The following is an 18,206-nucleotide window of genomic DNA, read 5'->3' as shown; positions in this document are numbered from 1 at the left end:
GGGGCATTAACCTGCAAGCTAGACCACTGAAATTCCCAAAAATAATTTTGGCACAAAAAATGCATCCTACCCCCCTGAAAGTTCAGAATATGCTAGCAGCCCAAAAAAGGCGTTAAAACACATCTTAGGCCTGCAAAAATGTTGAAAACGTTGGAGGCCCAAAAAAAGGGGTTTACAGCATCCTAGACCCCCTAAAGTCCTGAAAATGTTGGTGACCCAAAAACGGTGCCAGGGAGCTCTGAATGTCCCAAAAACACGTGCAGCCTGAAAGGGGCATTAACCTGCATCCTAGACCACTGAAATTCCCAAAAATATTTTTTGGCACAAAAAATGCATCCTACACCCCTGAAAGTTATGAATATTTTAGCAGCCCAAAAAAGGCCATGAAATGCATCTTAGGCCTGGAAAAATGTTGAAAACTTTGGAGGCCCAAAAAAGGGTTTACAGGCATCGTAGACCCTCTAAAGTCCAGAACATTTTCGTTCCCAAAAACTGTGCCATAGAACTATGAATGTCCCAAAAACATTTGCAGCCTGAAAGGGGCATTAATCCGCATCCTAGACCTCTGAAATTCCCCAAAAGAATGTTGGCATGAAAAATGCATACTACACCCCTGAAAGTTCAGAATATGTTAGCAGCCAAAAAAAGGCCTTAAAATACATGTTAGGCATGCAAAAATGTGGAAAACTTTGGAGGCCCAAAAAAGGGGTTTACAGGCATCCAAGACCCCCTAAAGTCCAGAAAAGTTTGGTGGCCCAAAAACAGTCTCAGAGAGCTCTGAATGTCCCAAAAACTTCTGCAGCCTGAAAGGGGCATTAACCTGCATCCTAGACCACTGAAATTCCCAAAAATATTTTTGGCACAAAAAATGCATCCTACACTCCTGAAAGTTCAGAAAATGTTGGCAGCCCAAAAAAGGCCTTAAAGTGCATGTTAGGCCTGAAAAAATGCTGAAAACCTTGGAGGCCCTATAAAGGGGTTTACAGGCATCGTAGACCCCCTAAAGTCCAGAAAATGTTGGTGGCCCAAAAACCGTGTCAGGGAGCTCTGAATGTCCCAAAAACATGTGCAGCCTGAAAGGGGCATTAACCCGCATCCTAGACCACTGAATTTCCCAAAAAGAAAATTGGCACGAAAAATGCATACTACACCCCTGAAAGTTCAGAATATGCTAGAAGCCCAAAAAAAGGCCTTAAAATGCATTTTAGGCCTGCAAAAATGTAGAAAACTTTGGAGGCCCAAAAAAGGGGTTAACAGGCATCCTAGACCCCGTAAAGTCCAGAATATGTTGGTGGCCCAAAAACCGTGTCAGGGAGCTCTGAATGTCCCAAAAACATGTGCAGCCTGAAAGGGGCATTAACCCGCATCCTAGACCACTGAAATCCCCCAAAAGAATGTTGGCACGAAAAATGCATCCTACACCCCTGAAAGTTCTGAATATTTTAGCTGAACAAAAAAGGCCTTAAAATGCATTTTAGGCCTGCAGAAATGTTGAAAACTTTGTAGGCCCAAAAAAGGGGTTTACAGGTATCCTACACCCCCTAAAGTCCAGAAAATGATGGTTGACCAAAAACTGTGTCAGAGAGCGCTGAATGTCCCAAAACATTTGCAGCCTGAACGGGGCATTAACCTGCATCCTAAACCACTGAAATTCCCGAAAATAGTTTTGGCACAAAAAATGCATCCTACACCCCTGAAACTTATGAATATTTTAGCAGTGCAAAAAAGGCCTTAAAATGCATCTTAGGCCTGCAAAAGTTTTGAAAACATTGGAGGCCTAAAAAAGGGGTTTACAGGCATCCAAGACCCCCTAAAGTCCAGAAACTTTTGGTGACCCAAAAACGGTGCCAGGGAGCTCTGAATGTCCCAAAAACATGTGCAGCCTGAAAGGGGCATTAACCCGCATCGTAGACCACTGAATTTCCCCAAAAGAAAGTTGGCACGAAAAATGCATACTACACCCCTGAAAGTTCAGAATATGTTAGCAGCCCCAAAAAAAGGCCTTAAAATGCATGTTAGGCCTGCAAAAATGTTGAAAACATTGGAGGCCCTATAAAGGGGTTTACAGGCATCATAGCACCCCTAAAGTCCAGAAAATGTTGGTGGCCCAAAAACTGCCAGAGAGCTCTGAATGTCCCAAAAACATAAGGGGCATTAACCCGCATCCTAGACCACTGAAATTCCCAAAAATATTTTTAGCACAAAAAATGCATCCTACACTCCTGAAAGTTCAGAAAATGTTGGTAGCCCAAAAACTGTGTCAGAGAGCTCTGAATGTCCCAAAAACATTTGCAGTCTGAAAAAGGCAATACACCGCATCCTAGACCTCTGAAATTCCCAAAAATATTTTTGGCATGAAAAATTCATCCTACACCCCTGAAAGTTCTAAATATTTTAACTGCCCAAAAAAGGCCTTAAAATGCATCTTAGGCCTGCAAAAATGTTGAAAACTTTGGAGGCTCAAAAAAGGGGTTTACAGGCATCCAAGACCCTCTAGAGTCCAGAATATGTTGGTGGCCCAAAAACCTTGTCAGGGAGCTCTGAATGTCCCAAAAACATGTGCAGCCTGAAATGGGCATTAACCCGCATCCTAGACCACTAAAATTCCCCAAAAGAAAGTTGGCACGAAAAATGCATACTAAACCCCTGAAAGTTCAGAATATGTCAGCAGCCCAAAAAAGGCCTTAAAATGCATCTTAGGCCTGCAAAAATGTAGAAAGGTTTGTAGGCCCAATAAAGGGGTTTACAGGCATCCAAGACCTCCCTAGAGTCCAGAAAATGTTGGTGACCCAAGAACGGTGCCAGGGAGCTCTGAATGTCCCAAAAACATGTGCAGCCTGAAAGGGGCATTAACCCGCATCCTAGACCACTGAATTTCCCCAAAAGAAAGTTGGCACGAAAAATGCATACTACACCCCTGAAAGTTCAGAATATGTTAGAAGCCCAAAAAATGGCCTTAAAATGCATCTTAGGCCTGCAAAAATGTAGAAAACTTTGGAGGCCCAAAAAAGGGGTTTACAGGCATCCTAGACCCCCTAAAGTCCAGAATATGTTGGTGGCCCAAAGACCGTGTCAGGGAGCTCTGAATGTCCCAAAAACATGTGCAGCCTGAAAGGGGCATTAACCCGCATCCTAGATCACTGAATTTCCCCAAAAGAAAGTTGGCACGAAAAATGCATACTACACCGCTGAAAGTTCAGAATATGTTAGAAGCCCAAAAAAGGCCTTAAAATGCATCTTAGCCCTGCAAAAATGTAGAAAACTTTGGAGGCCCAAAAAAGGGGTTTACAGGCATCGTAGACCCCCTAAAGTCCAGAAAATCTTGGTGGCCTAAAAACTGTGCCAGAGAGCTCTGAATGTCCCAAAATATTTGTAGCCTGAAAGGGGCATTAAGCCGCATCCTAGACCACTGAAATCCCCAAAAATAATTTTGGCACAAAAAATGCATCCTACACACCTGAAAGTTCAGAATATGTTAGCAGCCCAAAAAAGGCCTTAAAATGCACCTTAGGTCTGCAAAAATGTAGAAAACTTTGGAGGCCCAAAAAAGGTGTTTACAGGCATCATAGTCCCCATAAAGTTGAGAAAATGTTGGTGTCCCAAAAACAGTACCAGGGGGCTCGGAATGTCGCAAAAACATTTGCAGCCTGAAAGGGGCATTAACCCGTATCCTAGACCACTGAAATTCCCAAACATATTTTTGGCACGAAAAATGCATTCTACATCCCTGAAAGTTCTGAATTTTTTAGCAGCCCAAAAAAGGCCTTAAAATGCATCTTAGGCCTGCAAAAATGTAGAAAACTTTGGAGGCCCAAAAAAGGGGTTTACATTCATCGTAGACCCCCTAAAGTCCAGAATAAGTTGGTGGCCCAAAAATCGTGTCAGGGAGCTTAGCTCTGAATGTCCCAAAAACATTTGCTGTCTGAAAAGGGCAATACACTGCATCCTAGACCCCTGAAATTCCCAAAAATATTTTTGCCATGAAAAATTCATCCTACACCCCTGAAAGTTCTGAATATTTTAGCTGCACAAAAAAGGCCTTAAAATGCATCTTAGGCTTGCAAAAATGTTGAAAACTTTGGAGGCCCAAAAAAAGGGGTTTTCAGGCATCCTAGGCCCCCTAAAGTCCAGAATATGTTGGTGGCCCAAAAACCGTGTCAGAGAGCTCTGAATGTCCCAAAAACATTTGCAGCCTGAAAGGGGCATTAACCTGCAAGCTAGACCACTGAAATTCCCAAAAATAATTTTGGCACAAAAAATGCATCCTACCCCCCTGAAAGTTCAGAATATGCTAGCAGCCCAAAAAAGGCGTTAAAACACATCTTAGGCCTGCAAAAATGTTGAAAACGTTGGAGGCCCAAAAAAAGGGGTTTACAGCATCCTAGACCCCCTAAAGTCCTGAAAATGTTGGTGACCCAAAAACGGTGCCAGGGAGCTCTGAATGTCCCAAAAACATGTGCAGCCTGAAAGGGGCATTAACCTGCATCCTAGACCACTGAAATTCCCAAAAATATTTTTTGGCACAAAAAATGCATCCTACACCCCTGAAAGTTATGAATATTTTAGCAGCCCAAAAAAGGCCATGAAATGCATCTTAGGCCTGGAAAAATGTTGAAAACTTTGGAGGCCCAAAAAAGGGTTTACAGGCATCGTAGACCCTCTAAAGTCCAGAACATTTTCGTTCCCAAAAACTGTGCCATAGAACTATGAATGTCCCAAAAACATTTGCAGCCTGAAAGGGGCATTAATCCGCATCCTAGACCTCTGAAATTCCCCAAAAGAATGTTGGCATGAAAAATGCATACTACACTTGTCGGGGGGGGATTCTGCCGGGGTCGGCCGGGCCGTCCGCAGACCTCCGGGCAGGGAGGCCCCAACTCCTCCCGTGTATATCTCGGATCGAGACAGAGTATGAGGCACACACAAGGAGCAAGGCAACTTCTGCCGTTTATTATGCAAACGGCAGGGATGGGTCAAGGAGCGTACGCGTTCGTCCTGACACACACACAATAGTGGGGCTCGCAGGCCCTTTTTACTACATTATGACGCGCTACTTGCGTCATTCCAAAAAGTTACCAAAAGAACCTATCGCCACTCTTGATTGGTTGCTCGAGTGGTGGGGTTAGTATAGTACGCATATAGAGAATGATATTAGTGGTTAAGATGTAGTCAGGTGGTATATCTGGGTTGTCCCTACAATTAGATACATAAGAATTGTTACATGAAGACCCCTGAGGATTGGCTAACGTTACTGACGTCTGAGATAAGAACCTCATGTTCTGATTGGTGCATCCGTGAGCTCCCCAGCCTGGGACCACCGTTGTTCCCAGCACACGGTGCACCTGTGGTTGCAACAGTGTTTCAATATGGGTACGTGCAGGCAATGTGAGGATTTATTCATAGGTGGGAGACTGACCGTTCCCACTGTAGCAGGTGTCCATTGAGCCTTTCAAGTGTGTCGGCCTGCGTCTCGTAGCGAGGTACCCAGACGCCTTTTCTCTCCTGGGTTTTGGCATCTCGTCAGGTTCGGCTTGGTCACGTGGGGAGGGACCGTGTTTGAGGCATAATTCTGCACAATTAATATTGTTTTTCCACTGTATGTCTGGTTTAATTTGCAGATATGATTTTAACATTGGTACGTGGAGTGCGAGGTTGCAACATCGTGCCTTTGAAGATTTGTTTCTTGACTGTGGGTTTGCAACATTACGACCTTGGCTGGTTGCTCCACTGGGTTCTTTCTGCAGGCTCAGCAACCTGACTTTTGCTTTGTTAATGTCCACGGGAACTCTTGCTTGAGGCCTACTTGGGCCTGGTGCACGAGTAATCCATTTAGTGCATGGATGCTTTAGGTTATAGTGGCATACAGTTTCATGGCCAGTATCGTGTTTCCATTATATCTCTCATGATGGTAACGGGTTTCAAGAGAAGCGTGAGCAAGCGTTATAAATGAGCTCATGGTGCGTCTTGCGTTTCTGCATTCTGAAAGCCTATGTAAAAATAATAAAGATGCACGTCCGTGAATAAGCCTGTCGCCTACGTCAGAGCACTGAGTATGTTCTTCGTGTAGATTGGTGTGGAAATGTTCAGCGTGTATAATAGTTCAGCGGTGCTTCCCGTTATCTAGGTCGTCATGGCATCTCTAACGATGTGTAGATTTCAGTCTAGTTGGTCCGTGCCGCAGGTGTCGGCATGGCCAGTGCGGGCTGTTGGGCAGGCAGATGGACACATCCGTATGTTTCTGTACCAGGGTATTTGGTCATCTGGTAAATGGGCAAACTCTTCTCGTGGTGGGTGTCTGGGCCGCGACCCTCTAGGCCAAGCGCGAGAGGTGAAGGACGGGAGTCTGGTTTTCCATTCTCCCACTTCAGTCCCCCCTCTGGTCGACTTGTCGACCACAAACATATCCTTCTCGTTATCTCCTCTTACTCTCCATATCTTGGTTATCCCTCCGAGATGTCCATAATGGTTTACGTGATCTTCAAATGACCAATACATGTATTCGCATGTTCCTCCAGGAGTACAGTACACCCATCTTCCTATGTAGCTCCTAGGGTTCCTTGGGTTCTCGATCTTCACTGATGGTGGGTCTAGATGATTGGCGATGATTTGGGTGCGCAACTTCTCCCTTTCGTGTATTATCACACCTGTGTGCTGGCCGTCATCCGCTGGCATCAAGGGGTGCATTCCCACCATTTCCAGCAACTCATCAGTTGAGCGCGCCTTCCGGGCTTTCCAAAATCTAATTATTATCAGTGCAGCTCCAGCCAAAATAGCACATCCCACTATTATTTTCAGTCCATCTGACAGCCAAGATGGCATCCATGACCATAATAGTGAAAACCAGCTTTTATCCTTGTTTACGCCGTTACTTTCGTCCATCATTTTGGAGTGCATCTGGGCCAATTGTGAAACTGCTTCTGTTAGTGTACCATTGTCGGCATCGTTGGCAGGTATGAACGTGCAGCATGATTGTCCTATCTTTGCACAAACTCCTCCTTCCATTGCTGTGAGAAGGTCCAATACATATCTGTTCTGTAGTGCTACCATCCTTACAGCTCGCAGCTCCTCTTTAATTGCGTTAAACCCATTTACTGTCGAATTTATGGTCATCATTAGTTCCCATCTGGTTATTTGCAGCCATTTTGCGTTTGCGTATGCCTGCAGTCCCGGATGTATTATTGAGGAGAAGAACATTGCTGCTCTGCTGAATAGTCTGTGTTCTGGCGGTATTGATGTTAGTTCCGTTTCCGACCTTCCCCACAGATAATTTCCTGTTAATGGCTCTCCTTGTCTTTTTCTCCTGTTTAGGACAGTATCATTGCTGTTGGTCCTGTTTTCTTGCTCCTTCTGGAGTGGTGCAGATCTCTTTCTTCTCCTGTCTCCTTCATCCATTTTCGGAAATTTCGCCACATCGACATGCTTCTTAGGTACCACTAGTGATGGTACATTGACGTGTACCATTGTGCACACACCACTCCACAGGGGAGGCAGTGTATGATATGCCTTTTCTCCACAGGCCCAATAATGGTCCATTATTACTGCTGTTCCCGCTCCCCCCTCAGGTAACTCCATCACACTTGCACAATTGGTGTTATATCCCACGTCCACCTCTCCTTTATGCTGGTAACATACTTTGGGCGCAGTCAATGGTAATATAGTTATCGGGTCTTCATCTTCTTCTACCCACGTGAGCATTGGTACATACTTGATCCATGTCGTCCAACATCGATGATTGTGTGTCTCGATGGTTGAGATAGTTTCTTTTGTTACCATGTTGCTGCCAACCACTCCTATCTCCCAGCTGGTACCCAGGAACACCTTTCCTGTTATCGTCAGTAATGGCCTCTCCCAGCATCCTTGTTTACCCGGAACTTCCGTGGCGTACCAATCACATGGTAGATACTGCAGTGTTACCTTCTTTGTTTCTCCTTTTTCAGGGCCACTTGTTATGTATCTGAATGCTTCAGCATGTAAACTGGTCTTGTGATAACTCAGATAGGTCTTGAGGAAGTTGTTTTCATATGGGTATGAGTCTCGTGTTTTCCATGTCATGTGCACTACTGTTCCTTGGAATCTTCCTTTCGTTTGGAACAGGGCCAAATATATTATGCACTGTGCTGTTTTTTCATCTATTTCTGTGGCAACAAATGTTCGTGAAGCGCTCATGGCGTATGGTATTAATGAGCAAACGTAACAGCTATCCTCAGTTGTCTGCTTACCAATGCGGGTCATGTGCTGGTACCATATGTTGTTTGTGACGTGTGCTGAATCTTGTACATAATTATCAATACCTTTATTGTCTGAGTATGTGCTGCGTTTAACTTTATTTCGCTTTTGTTCATTGTTACTGTTACCACCTGACGTAACACCTGTTGCAGCAGGGAGGTGGGGTACATTAGGTTTGGGTGCAGCAAAAAAACTCATAGCATAGCTGTACTGCCATACAGAGGCAGCCAAAACTCTGGTGATCATAAAAATCCCTATTATTTTTATTACATATGCTAACCTCACCGACATTTTTGCTCTTACCTTGCTGCAGTCCTGGCAGCGTATTCTTGCGACGTTAAAGTTGCCCGCCTAAAAATTCTCAAAAAGTGCTTGTTATTAAATGTTAGTTTTGTTTCATTAAGCTCTCCCTATCAAATAGTCATTCAGTGCCCAGGTGAAGAGTTGCTCCCACGCTACTCTAAGTGATCGGTCTCTCAAGACCGGCAAGTATGGGCGGAGGTGGGGCATGTAATTTTCTATGGCCAGGAGGAAGGCCGTGTAGTATACACGTACCCTTTTCTTTTTTAAGTATGTTGGCCTTTTTATTTCGTATACAAATTGGTGTGACAATTCTTCTGGGTAACTATCGTCTGGCAGCACCATCTACGCCTGCACACTGAATTTGTTAGATAACTTTTCTTAACAATACAATATTACGCAGCTCCTGTATGTGCGAGAGAAAAAGAGAACATTCACGTGTTTACATGTGTATTGGTGCAAGCGAAGTCCTTAGTTTTTATTACAATTGTATTTAGTAGTCAATGGGGGGGGGGTTTGCTCAGATGGCGGGAGCAGTTTTACTCTTTGAACGTGTGACCATGGGGTGGGCAGTGTGGGGATCACCCCCTTCTTCGTCCGTTATTCTCTCCGAGGGAACAATTGGGTCGTTGTCTGTGGTTGTGTTTTCTTCCGCTGCCGGGGATGTTGTTGGCGTTTTTCCAATGGACCTGTCGTTGGCGCTGGGGCGGGTCTGCAGTTTGTAAATTTTTACATCATGCAGGTGGTTCCACGCACGCTTATCCTTTAGTTTTACTGCTCTTGTTGATACGTCCTCTACTAAATGGGGGCCAGTGAACCTCTGCTGGTTCCACTTTCTATTAAAATTTCGAAGTAGTACGTGGTCACCTTTGGCAAGTTGGCACAAGTTCTCCTTTCCCAATTCTGTATTTTCGTCTATTTCTTGGTTGCTGGTGGACCCGCCCCGTGTGCGCTCGAGCTGTTGAGACACAAACACAACGCTAGTAATCAAAGAAGACACATATTGATACATTTCATCACCTAACACATTCGCAGAACTTTCTTGGTCGGTGAATGCCCTTGACGTTGGTGTTAGGGGAAGGCGCATTTGGCGTCCAGTAACCACCTCGTGTGGGGTGAGGTGGTGGTCGGACCCTGGCCTGTTTCTAAGTTCGAACAGTGCTAACGGAAGGCAATACAACCAACTTTTCTTTGTTGTTTGCTGTATTTTAGCAATTGCCTCCTTCAATAGGCCATTCAGGCGTTCACATACACCATTAGCCTGTGGGTGGTACGCACATGCAAATTTGTGTTTAATGTTCAGTAGGGATGTGATATGCTGGAACATTTCATTTGCGAAATGGGGTCCGTTGTCTGATCTTAACACCTCGCACACTCCCCACCTGGGGAATACCTCCCTTACTATAAATTTGGCTGCTCTAAACGCATCAGGGTGTGAACAGGGCCCTGCTTCGATCCACCTAGAAAATGGGCATACTACTACTATCATGTATCTATTGCCTTGACAAATGTTGATCATATCAACATAGTCAATGTGGAGGTGCCGAAAAGGTCCTTCTGGTCGGGGTATGGTACCTCTTATCACCTTTAAAGTATGACCGGCCGTGAACTGTTGACATGTAAGGCAATTGCTGATAAAATTTGACACATGGGATGTTAACTCGGGACAGAACCAATCTTCTCTAATTCGTGCTGCTATTATTTCTTTGCCTGTATGGGCAGGGTGATGTAATTGGTTCAAGGCGGTATTTAACAATGCCAATGGTATTACAACTTTCCCAGTGCCACCCTGGCGCCATAGTGCGTCGGTTGGTGACATTGTGCATCCTCTTTTCACCCATACTTCTTTTTCGGCCATTGGTGCAGCCGCTTGTAACTCCATAATCTGGGTGGCTGGGAGATGGGTGTACCCTTCTTTTATTAACATCTCCCTCGCTATTCCCCTCCCTCTCCCTCTCTGTGAGTCTGTGGGGTTCCATATCTCACCAAAATATGCAGCATATTTTGCATGTGCGTCTGCTGCTGCATTTCCTTTTGATATATAGTCTTCTCCATTGGTGTGTGCGGTGCATTTTACTAGGGCTAGTTCTTGGGGATCGTTTATTACTTCAATTAGTTCAGCCAACAAGAGGGCATGTTGTACTGGAGTGCCGTCAGCTCTCCTAAACCCTCTTCTTCTCCACTTTGATAGCCCTGAGTGGACAGTGGATGTAACATATGCACTGTCGGAATATATAGTAACTTTTTTATCAAAACTTTCCTTTAGTGCCAATATGAGTGCAACCAGTTCCGCCGCTTGAGCAGAGTAATGCTGTGGTAATTGTACACACTTAATAGCCACACACACTGGCGCTTCCATCATTTGTACTACTGCTGCCCCAGTCCTCCTTATCCCGTCTCCTTGATCAATAGTTGATGACCCATCAATAAACAAAAGCTCACCTCCCTCTAGTGCGTTTTCTTCAACTTTCCTAGTACATGAGTACATCTCAGTTACTTGGGTGCAGTCGTGGGCGTAATCTCCCTCTTCAATTACTTCTGCTAGGAACCTTGCAGGGTTAACCGTGCTACATCTAACAATTGCCAGTTCAGCTTTGGACAAAATAATCTCATAACCTGTTGCCCTCTGTGTCGTCAGTGTGGACTTAGGTTTATTCAATATCGCAAATAGTGCATGTTCTACAAATAGTGTAGTTGGACACCCCATAGTTATTGATGATGCTTTTTCTACTGCAAATGCAGCTGCAGCAAGACCTTGTTCGCAAGAGAATTGTCCTAACATTATTGGATCTAAGTGACCGCTGTAAAATGCTACTGGTTTATAGCCCATGCTAGTCTTTTGGGCCAATACTGCTTTCATTACTGCTGAGTCGCAATGTGAAAATATAAAAAATCGTCGCTCATAGTCTGGGGATGCTAGTACTGGAGCAGTTGATATTGCTTCTTTTAATTCATCAAATGCCTCCTTCATTTCCATAGTCCATCCCAACTTTTTCTCCCCTTTATTTGCTTCCTTCAAACCCTCAAGCAGGGGTCCTATGTAAGAGCTGTAATCAAATACCCATGCTCTACAGTAGTTGCACAGTCCCAGAAATTGCTGCAGTTCTCTTACAGTCTGTGGCACGGGAGTGCCTGATATTGCCTGTGCTCTTTGTGGTGCAATCCTTCTTCCATGTTGTGATATCAGTTGGCCAATGTAAAGTACCTGTTCCTGACAGTATTGTATCTTTTCCATGTCTACCTTGTACCCCTTTTCAGCCAATATCGTCAACATTTTTAATGAGTCCTCTCTACATTTATCTTCATTTGTACTGCAAATTATTATGTCATCCACATACTGTAACACTGTGCTTTCCAACTCAACGTTACCCAAATCCATCTGTATTACCCTATTGAAAATTGAAGGTGATTCACAATATCCCTGTGGTAATCTGGTATGTTTCCACTTCCTATTTCGGTAAGTGAAGCTTGTCAAGTCTTGTGAGTCTGGGTGTAATGGTATTGAGAAAAAAGCATTTTTAAGGTCAATCACTGTAAACCGTGATGCTTCTGCTGGAATGCCACACAAAATTGTGGCCGGGTTTGCTGTTACTGGATACTCTGCTTCTACTATGTTGTTCAACGGTCTGAGGTCCTGTATGAACCGCCAAGACCCTCCTTTAGCCTTGCGCACCGGGTACACAGCTGTGTTGCATGGGGATTCTGAGGGGACCAATATGCCATTGTTTATAAGGGCTGTTATGGTTTCGTATATGCCCTCATCTGCCTCTCTTGACAATGGGTATTGTTTCACTCTTGGTAGTATGGCACCCTTTTTTAATTTTATCCTTACACCCCCTATGCTTTTAATGCATCCTACATCATAAGGGCTAATAGTCCATAATGATTTTGGCACCTTTGACATATCTTCTTTAAAAAATGGGACTGGTGTGCCAGCGGGTGCCTCAAGTGCCATTGCAATTTTCTGTGCCACTTGTTTGTGAGCCACTGTTAGCCACATTTCTACACTCATCATGAACACCATTTCATTTTCCTCCTTTTCTTCTGAAAACAACTCTTCATCTGACACCTGGGTCAGCCTACATCCTTCTGCTAGTGCTATCACCGCCCTCCATGCTCTCCCTTCTTTATCTTGGGCGTGCACAGCAACATAATCAGCTGTTGCAATAATGCTCTCAATGTCCACTGCAAGGACCTTCCCTTCCAGTTCATTAGCTGGTGTTTCTGGTCGGAATAGATAGGCTGCTGGTCTCCTCCATATTTTCCCTCCTATCCCTGGCATCCATGCAAATGCCATGTCTGTTCCGTACTGGAATAGCTCGCCGTCTACCGGCTCCGCCCTGATCGCTATCTGTCCACAGTATGCTTGCAAAATCTGTCGTGCTGCAAGCATGTTAATCCCTGGAGTAGAGCAAATTATGCCATCCTCTGTAAAGGAGATCGTCATATTTAATCTGTTCATTATGTCCCTCCCCAGTATGTTTACTGGTGAGGCACTATAATACAAAAGTGGTACTGACAGATCGTAATCTCCAATAGATAGCGGAACGTTATCAGTAAATGGAACCAACCCTTTAGCCCCAGAAAACCCTTGTGTGTTCATGGCTTCGCCTGACATCTTAAACTTACCTTCCCTTATGCAAGACCGGGTTGCCCCGGTGTCAACAAGGAATGATAATTTTTTGTCACCTATCGTTACCTCTATGCGTGGCTCCTCCGCACTATTAGGTGTTACTGACAGGATGGGACACACCAAGGCCGTCTGTGGGCTGTCCTATTGGGGGTACAATGACTGGCCATTCCCTGTGTAAGGGTTGTGTCCCAACACCGTCACCCCACCCAATTGCGTTCGTTCAGGTTGTGGTGGTGGTTGTATTAACGCTGCACCAGTTACTTGTGGCAGGTATTGTTTTATTTGTTGTTGTGGTAGGGAATAGTGTTGGTCACTCCCTTGTGGTGACATCTGCTGTGGTTGTATGCCCTGCTGTTCTTGTGATGTCCTATGTTGTGCTTGTTCGTTCCATGCTGGTGTTCCTGGCCTGACCCTGCATGTACGTGACATGTGTCCTAATAGTCCGCAGCTCCAACACACGGGTGGTTCCCTGTTTTGCCATGGGAAGTTCCCTGTGTTGTCCTGGTATACTGGTTGCCCTGTCTGGTAGTTATTTCTGAGTCCCCCAGCCTGTTGTTGGGTATTATATCCGTATCCTCTTCCCCTCATAAACCCTCCTCTCCCTCTATTATAATTATAATACCCAGCTCCTTGCATTTGGTACCCTCCTCCCATGTTCTGTGCGTGTGATTGCAGAGGCAGCACTTGCTCTATTACCTCTTGTGGAGGCGCTATTTGAGCTGGATTTTGTGCAGCCACTACTTGCGTTGGGCTTTGGGCCATTGGTGTTGGCGCAGTTATTAGTGCCCCTTCCATGGTATATTTAGTAAGTTTTTTCTGTACTAATTTGGCCTCTTCTGTTTTCCTGTCCTCTTCCTTTTGTTTCATTTTTCCTTGCCATGTTCTACAGTGATGTACTATAGTCAGTTGTATTTCCGGCCATGGTTTTGCTTCCATCCCCACTACTTTCTTTAATTGTCTCTGAACTCCTTCTGGGAGCCCTTGTACTAGTATATGATAAAATATGGCTGGTGTTTTGTCCCATTGTTCTCTAGTTTCCATGCGCCACTTCTCTTGAATATCCTGGATATAATCAACAGGATCCTCGTTCTCACCCATCTTACGGGAAGTAATGGCTCCTATGTCTGATGTGTCTGGGTACTGCACTCTTAGTGCCTGCCATAGCGCATGTCTGCAGTTTGCAAATGGTGCCCCATCATGCGATGTGTTTGTTATTGTTACCCCATGAAATCCCGCTCTTTTCCAAATGTCATCCGCTCTATCCCCTAATATTGATATTAACAGGCCCTTAACATCTCCCACTGCTAGTTTCTGTCCTGCGGTGTGTTTTTCCATTTCATATATCCATTTACCCGCACCTCCACTTAATGATGGGAGCCTACATTTTATGTTTTCCTTATCCGTATGTTTCCAAGGTACATACTGTGGTCTAACCCCTCCTCTCTCCAGCAGTGGCATTACATTCTGTCTTGTGTCATCCTTTATGCTCCATGATGTTAACTCTTCACACCCCTCCTCTTCCCCCATTCCTTTTACTACTTCAAATCCTTCCTTACTACCTCTTCTCCTACCTCCCTCTTCTTCCTTTCCCCTTTTTTCATCCTTTCCTGTGTTCAATATGGGCACGTCTGTTTGCCTGTCTTGCCTGCGACTAGGGAGGTCCCTAAGCCGACATGCATAAGGTGTAACTTCGTCCATGAAGGGTGCGAGCTTTATTCTGTGCAGAGAGCGTGCAGTTGTTGAACATGTGGGGTGTGGCGTTAGAGAGCGTGATGGTGATGTGGGTGGCGTGTGTTGGTTGGTGAGCGTCGGTGGCGTGTGTTCGTTAGTTTGTGTTTCTCCCATTCTTTTCACTTCCTCCTTACTTCTCTCCAGCTCCTCCCATCTTCTACTCACCCATGGCGAATCTATGTTTGTTCTAGTGAGGTATAGCTTATCTAAGCTTTCCCTTTCACTCTTCCTTCCATCCTCACTACAAAAATCATTCATAAATTGCGCCCCCCACTCTGCCTTTTTTCCTTTTATTGTTACAGTTTTTAAGTCTATTAGGTCTCCCTCTTCCTTTCCGTTGTTACCACCTGTTCCCCTTAGTGCTGACGTTGTTGCTACCTCTCTATTTTTATATACTTCTCCCCATCTTTCACTCTCCCTCTTACTCTCTTCTCTCTCCCCTTCACTCCTCTCCTCCATCTCCCTACTATTTTCCTCTCTTTTCCTTTTTAATTCCTCCATTACTTCGTTGCTCATCTGTTCCAATATCCTTTCATCCTCTCTCCTCCTTTCCCATTTCACCCTTTCTCTTTCTACTATACTCTCTATTACCTTCCCCTCTTCATATTTTTTAGCTGTCTCTGATATTATCCTCCTCCTCCATATTTCCATTTCTTTTTCATTTTCTTCTTCTTCCTTCTTCTTCTCCCTCATCACTACTCTTGATACCCTTTCTGCTGCTGCTTTTACCCTTACAGCTTCCCTCTTTCTCTCCTCACTTTGCTCCCTTAATTTTTCCAATTCGTCCTTACCTTCTTTCCTTTTCCTCACTCTCTCTCTTTCCTCCCCCTCAAGTTGTTTTATCAGTTCATTCTGCTCATCCCTTAGTTTAGCTAATCTTTCCTCCAAAATCTCTTCCTTCTGCCGTAGCAGCTCCTCTCCCCTCATTTCACTCTCTCTTTCACTATCCTCGTTTGTTCTCTTTACCGCCTCCCTTTCCTCTCCAGTTAGTGATCCTCGTAATTTCAACAATATCTGTGCAGCTACCCACTCATCGTTTCCTATCTCTACAGTCTGCTCTTCTCTCCTCCCGTCCCCCATTGGTATCTTTCCATGAGCCACATATGGTGGAGGGCTGTATGCCGGGTTTGAGTATCCTTCAGCCGCCCTTAACTGTCCTTTTATTTCTCCTAATTCTCTTAAAGGGTACAACCCTCCTCCCTCTGTTTTCACTCCCGGTGTTAAGGGTATCTCATTGCTCGGTTCCTGTTTTATGTCAGCTAATTTATCAACCTTTCCTCCACCCAGTTTTTCATTCCCCATATTCTTTGTTCCTTCACTCTCCTTTTCCCCATCCGTTCCTTCTTTCTTAATCTCCTTTTCTTCCGGTGTTTCCCCCATAGTGAACATTCCATTTGGTCCTGGTCTAGACCCCTGGAACATCCTCCATAAGTTAAACACCTCCACATGGTTTGCCAACTTCTTCCCCTTGTATGTATTGTGCAGATGGTTTAATAGTGAATGTTGGGCATATGGGTCAAAGCTACCATTAGGCGGCCATGGTGTCAACATTTTGTTGTCCGTCCCCTGGGTCCACTCTATGCTGTACTTAATTAACTTCTCCCTATGTGGTGGCAGTGTGGTGCATATATGTTGTAGTGGGGTAGTGAGGGTATTCCCCCACCCTCCCAACCCTCTCCCGTATGACATACTAGCGCACCCTTTCTTACCCTTCCCCTTGCTACCAGTTTGCAACATACAACCTTTTATTGCTTACCTTGCCCCGCAAGTGTGGGGACTTACGACAATCCTTTGACAAATTATGCAATGATAATAATCACAAAAAAAAAAAAAATTATAAAACAAATATATTTATGATGTTATATTATATTCCTTCCCCTACGGCCCCCTGCGGCCGAAGCGCACGCAGCCCCCTGCAGCTGCGTACCCCTTACGACGATCTTACACAGTCGTCCTTTTTCCCCGTTCTCCTCCCACCTTTACACTTGCCGTGGCCGGCGTTCTCCGTGCGCAGCCACGCCCCCTTCCCCTTCTCCTCTTTGATCCACTCGTTTATCGTTTATCTCCGTGTCCGCTCCTTTATCATGTTTCTCTTCCCCACCAATGTCAAACCCAAAGCTTCTTGTGTTCACGATATCTTACTAAATCCCTACTGGTGACGTCACCTATTTCTTCGAACTACTGGTATATTCGTGTTATGTTCTTTAAATTCAAAATACACTTGCAATCTACCCCGCTAACCCTACAGCTGTCTTCCTGTCTCTCCTGGAACAAGGTAATCTCATCAATACTATAACCGGACTGCGCACGCTGCGTCGCCTCGCGTGTGATACGCCCCTCAACAGGAGGGCTTAACCAGCCAATTATCTTCCGTTTTGGGCAACTACGTAACTAGCCACCGCCCACAGGGAAACGTCATCTACCTATCGAGTTTCTTGCTCGAACAATAGGGAACCTCATCTACCTATCGAGTTTCTTGCTCGAACAATAGGGAACCTCATCTACTCATTGAATGATAAATGTCAAATCGTAGGAAACCACACACACCCACCCTCACACGTAGTCGCGATTTAGGCCAATCAGTGTCTTTCGAGCGGCTGCACGTGATGTTTTCGTGCCCCGCCCCCCTCTTTCGCGTAACGTTAGCTTTTTGTTGCGAGCGTCTGCACGTGTTGTTCTCGTGCCCTGCCCCCCTCTTTCGCGTAACGTTAGCCGCCTTCTCTCGCACTCAATTCACTACCATTCATTCCATTATCATCACTCAATTAAACCTTCACCCCACCTTTTTACAATACCTCCCTCCTCCCTTATTTACTTCCGCCCCCTCCCTCACAATTTCGCATTGCTTGTTGTGCGTGTCATGCTCACCAAGTTCCCTCGATGCAGGGCCGCTCGACTGCGTGCACCCCTCCAAGCGGCTCGCCACCTCCCCTCGTCTGGACCACGTCTGGACACTCGCCGACCGCGGGCGGGATACTTCTCAACCGGCTCCCGAGGGCCAATATCCGGATTGCGCTGTCCGGTCCTCTCGCAGCTCCGCGATGGTCCTGTAGTCCTCAGAAGGGGGCAACGGCAGAGGGGGCCGCGCCGCCGGGCCTCCCCGCAACGGGAGTGCCTGGAAAAATAAAAAATAAAAGTCGATCTTAAACAGATCTCAGCAGTGCCTCCAACTTGTCGGGGGGGGATTCTGCCGGGGTCGGCCGGGCCGTCCGCAGACCTCCGGGCAGGGAGGCCCCAACTCCTCCCGTGTATATCTCGGATCGAGACAGAGTATGAGGCACACACAAGGAGCAAGGCAACTTCTGCCGTTTATTAT

Source organism: Ambystoma mexicanum, chromosome 13 (assembly GCF_040938575.1).
Source record: "Ambystoma mexicanum isolate Mex_15411 chromosome 13, UKY_AmexF1_1, whole genome shotgun sequence".
Lineage (NCBI taxonomy): Eukaryota > Metazoa > Chordata > Amphibia > Caudata > Ambystomatidae > Ambystoma > Ambystoma mexicanum.
The sequence above is the reverse complement of the archived record's forward strand: the minus strand, read 5'-3'. Positions refer to the sequence as shown.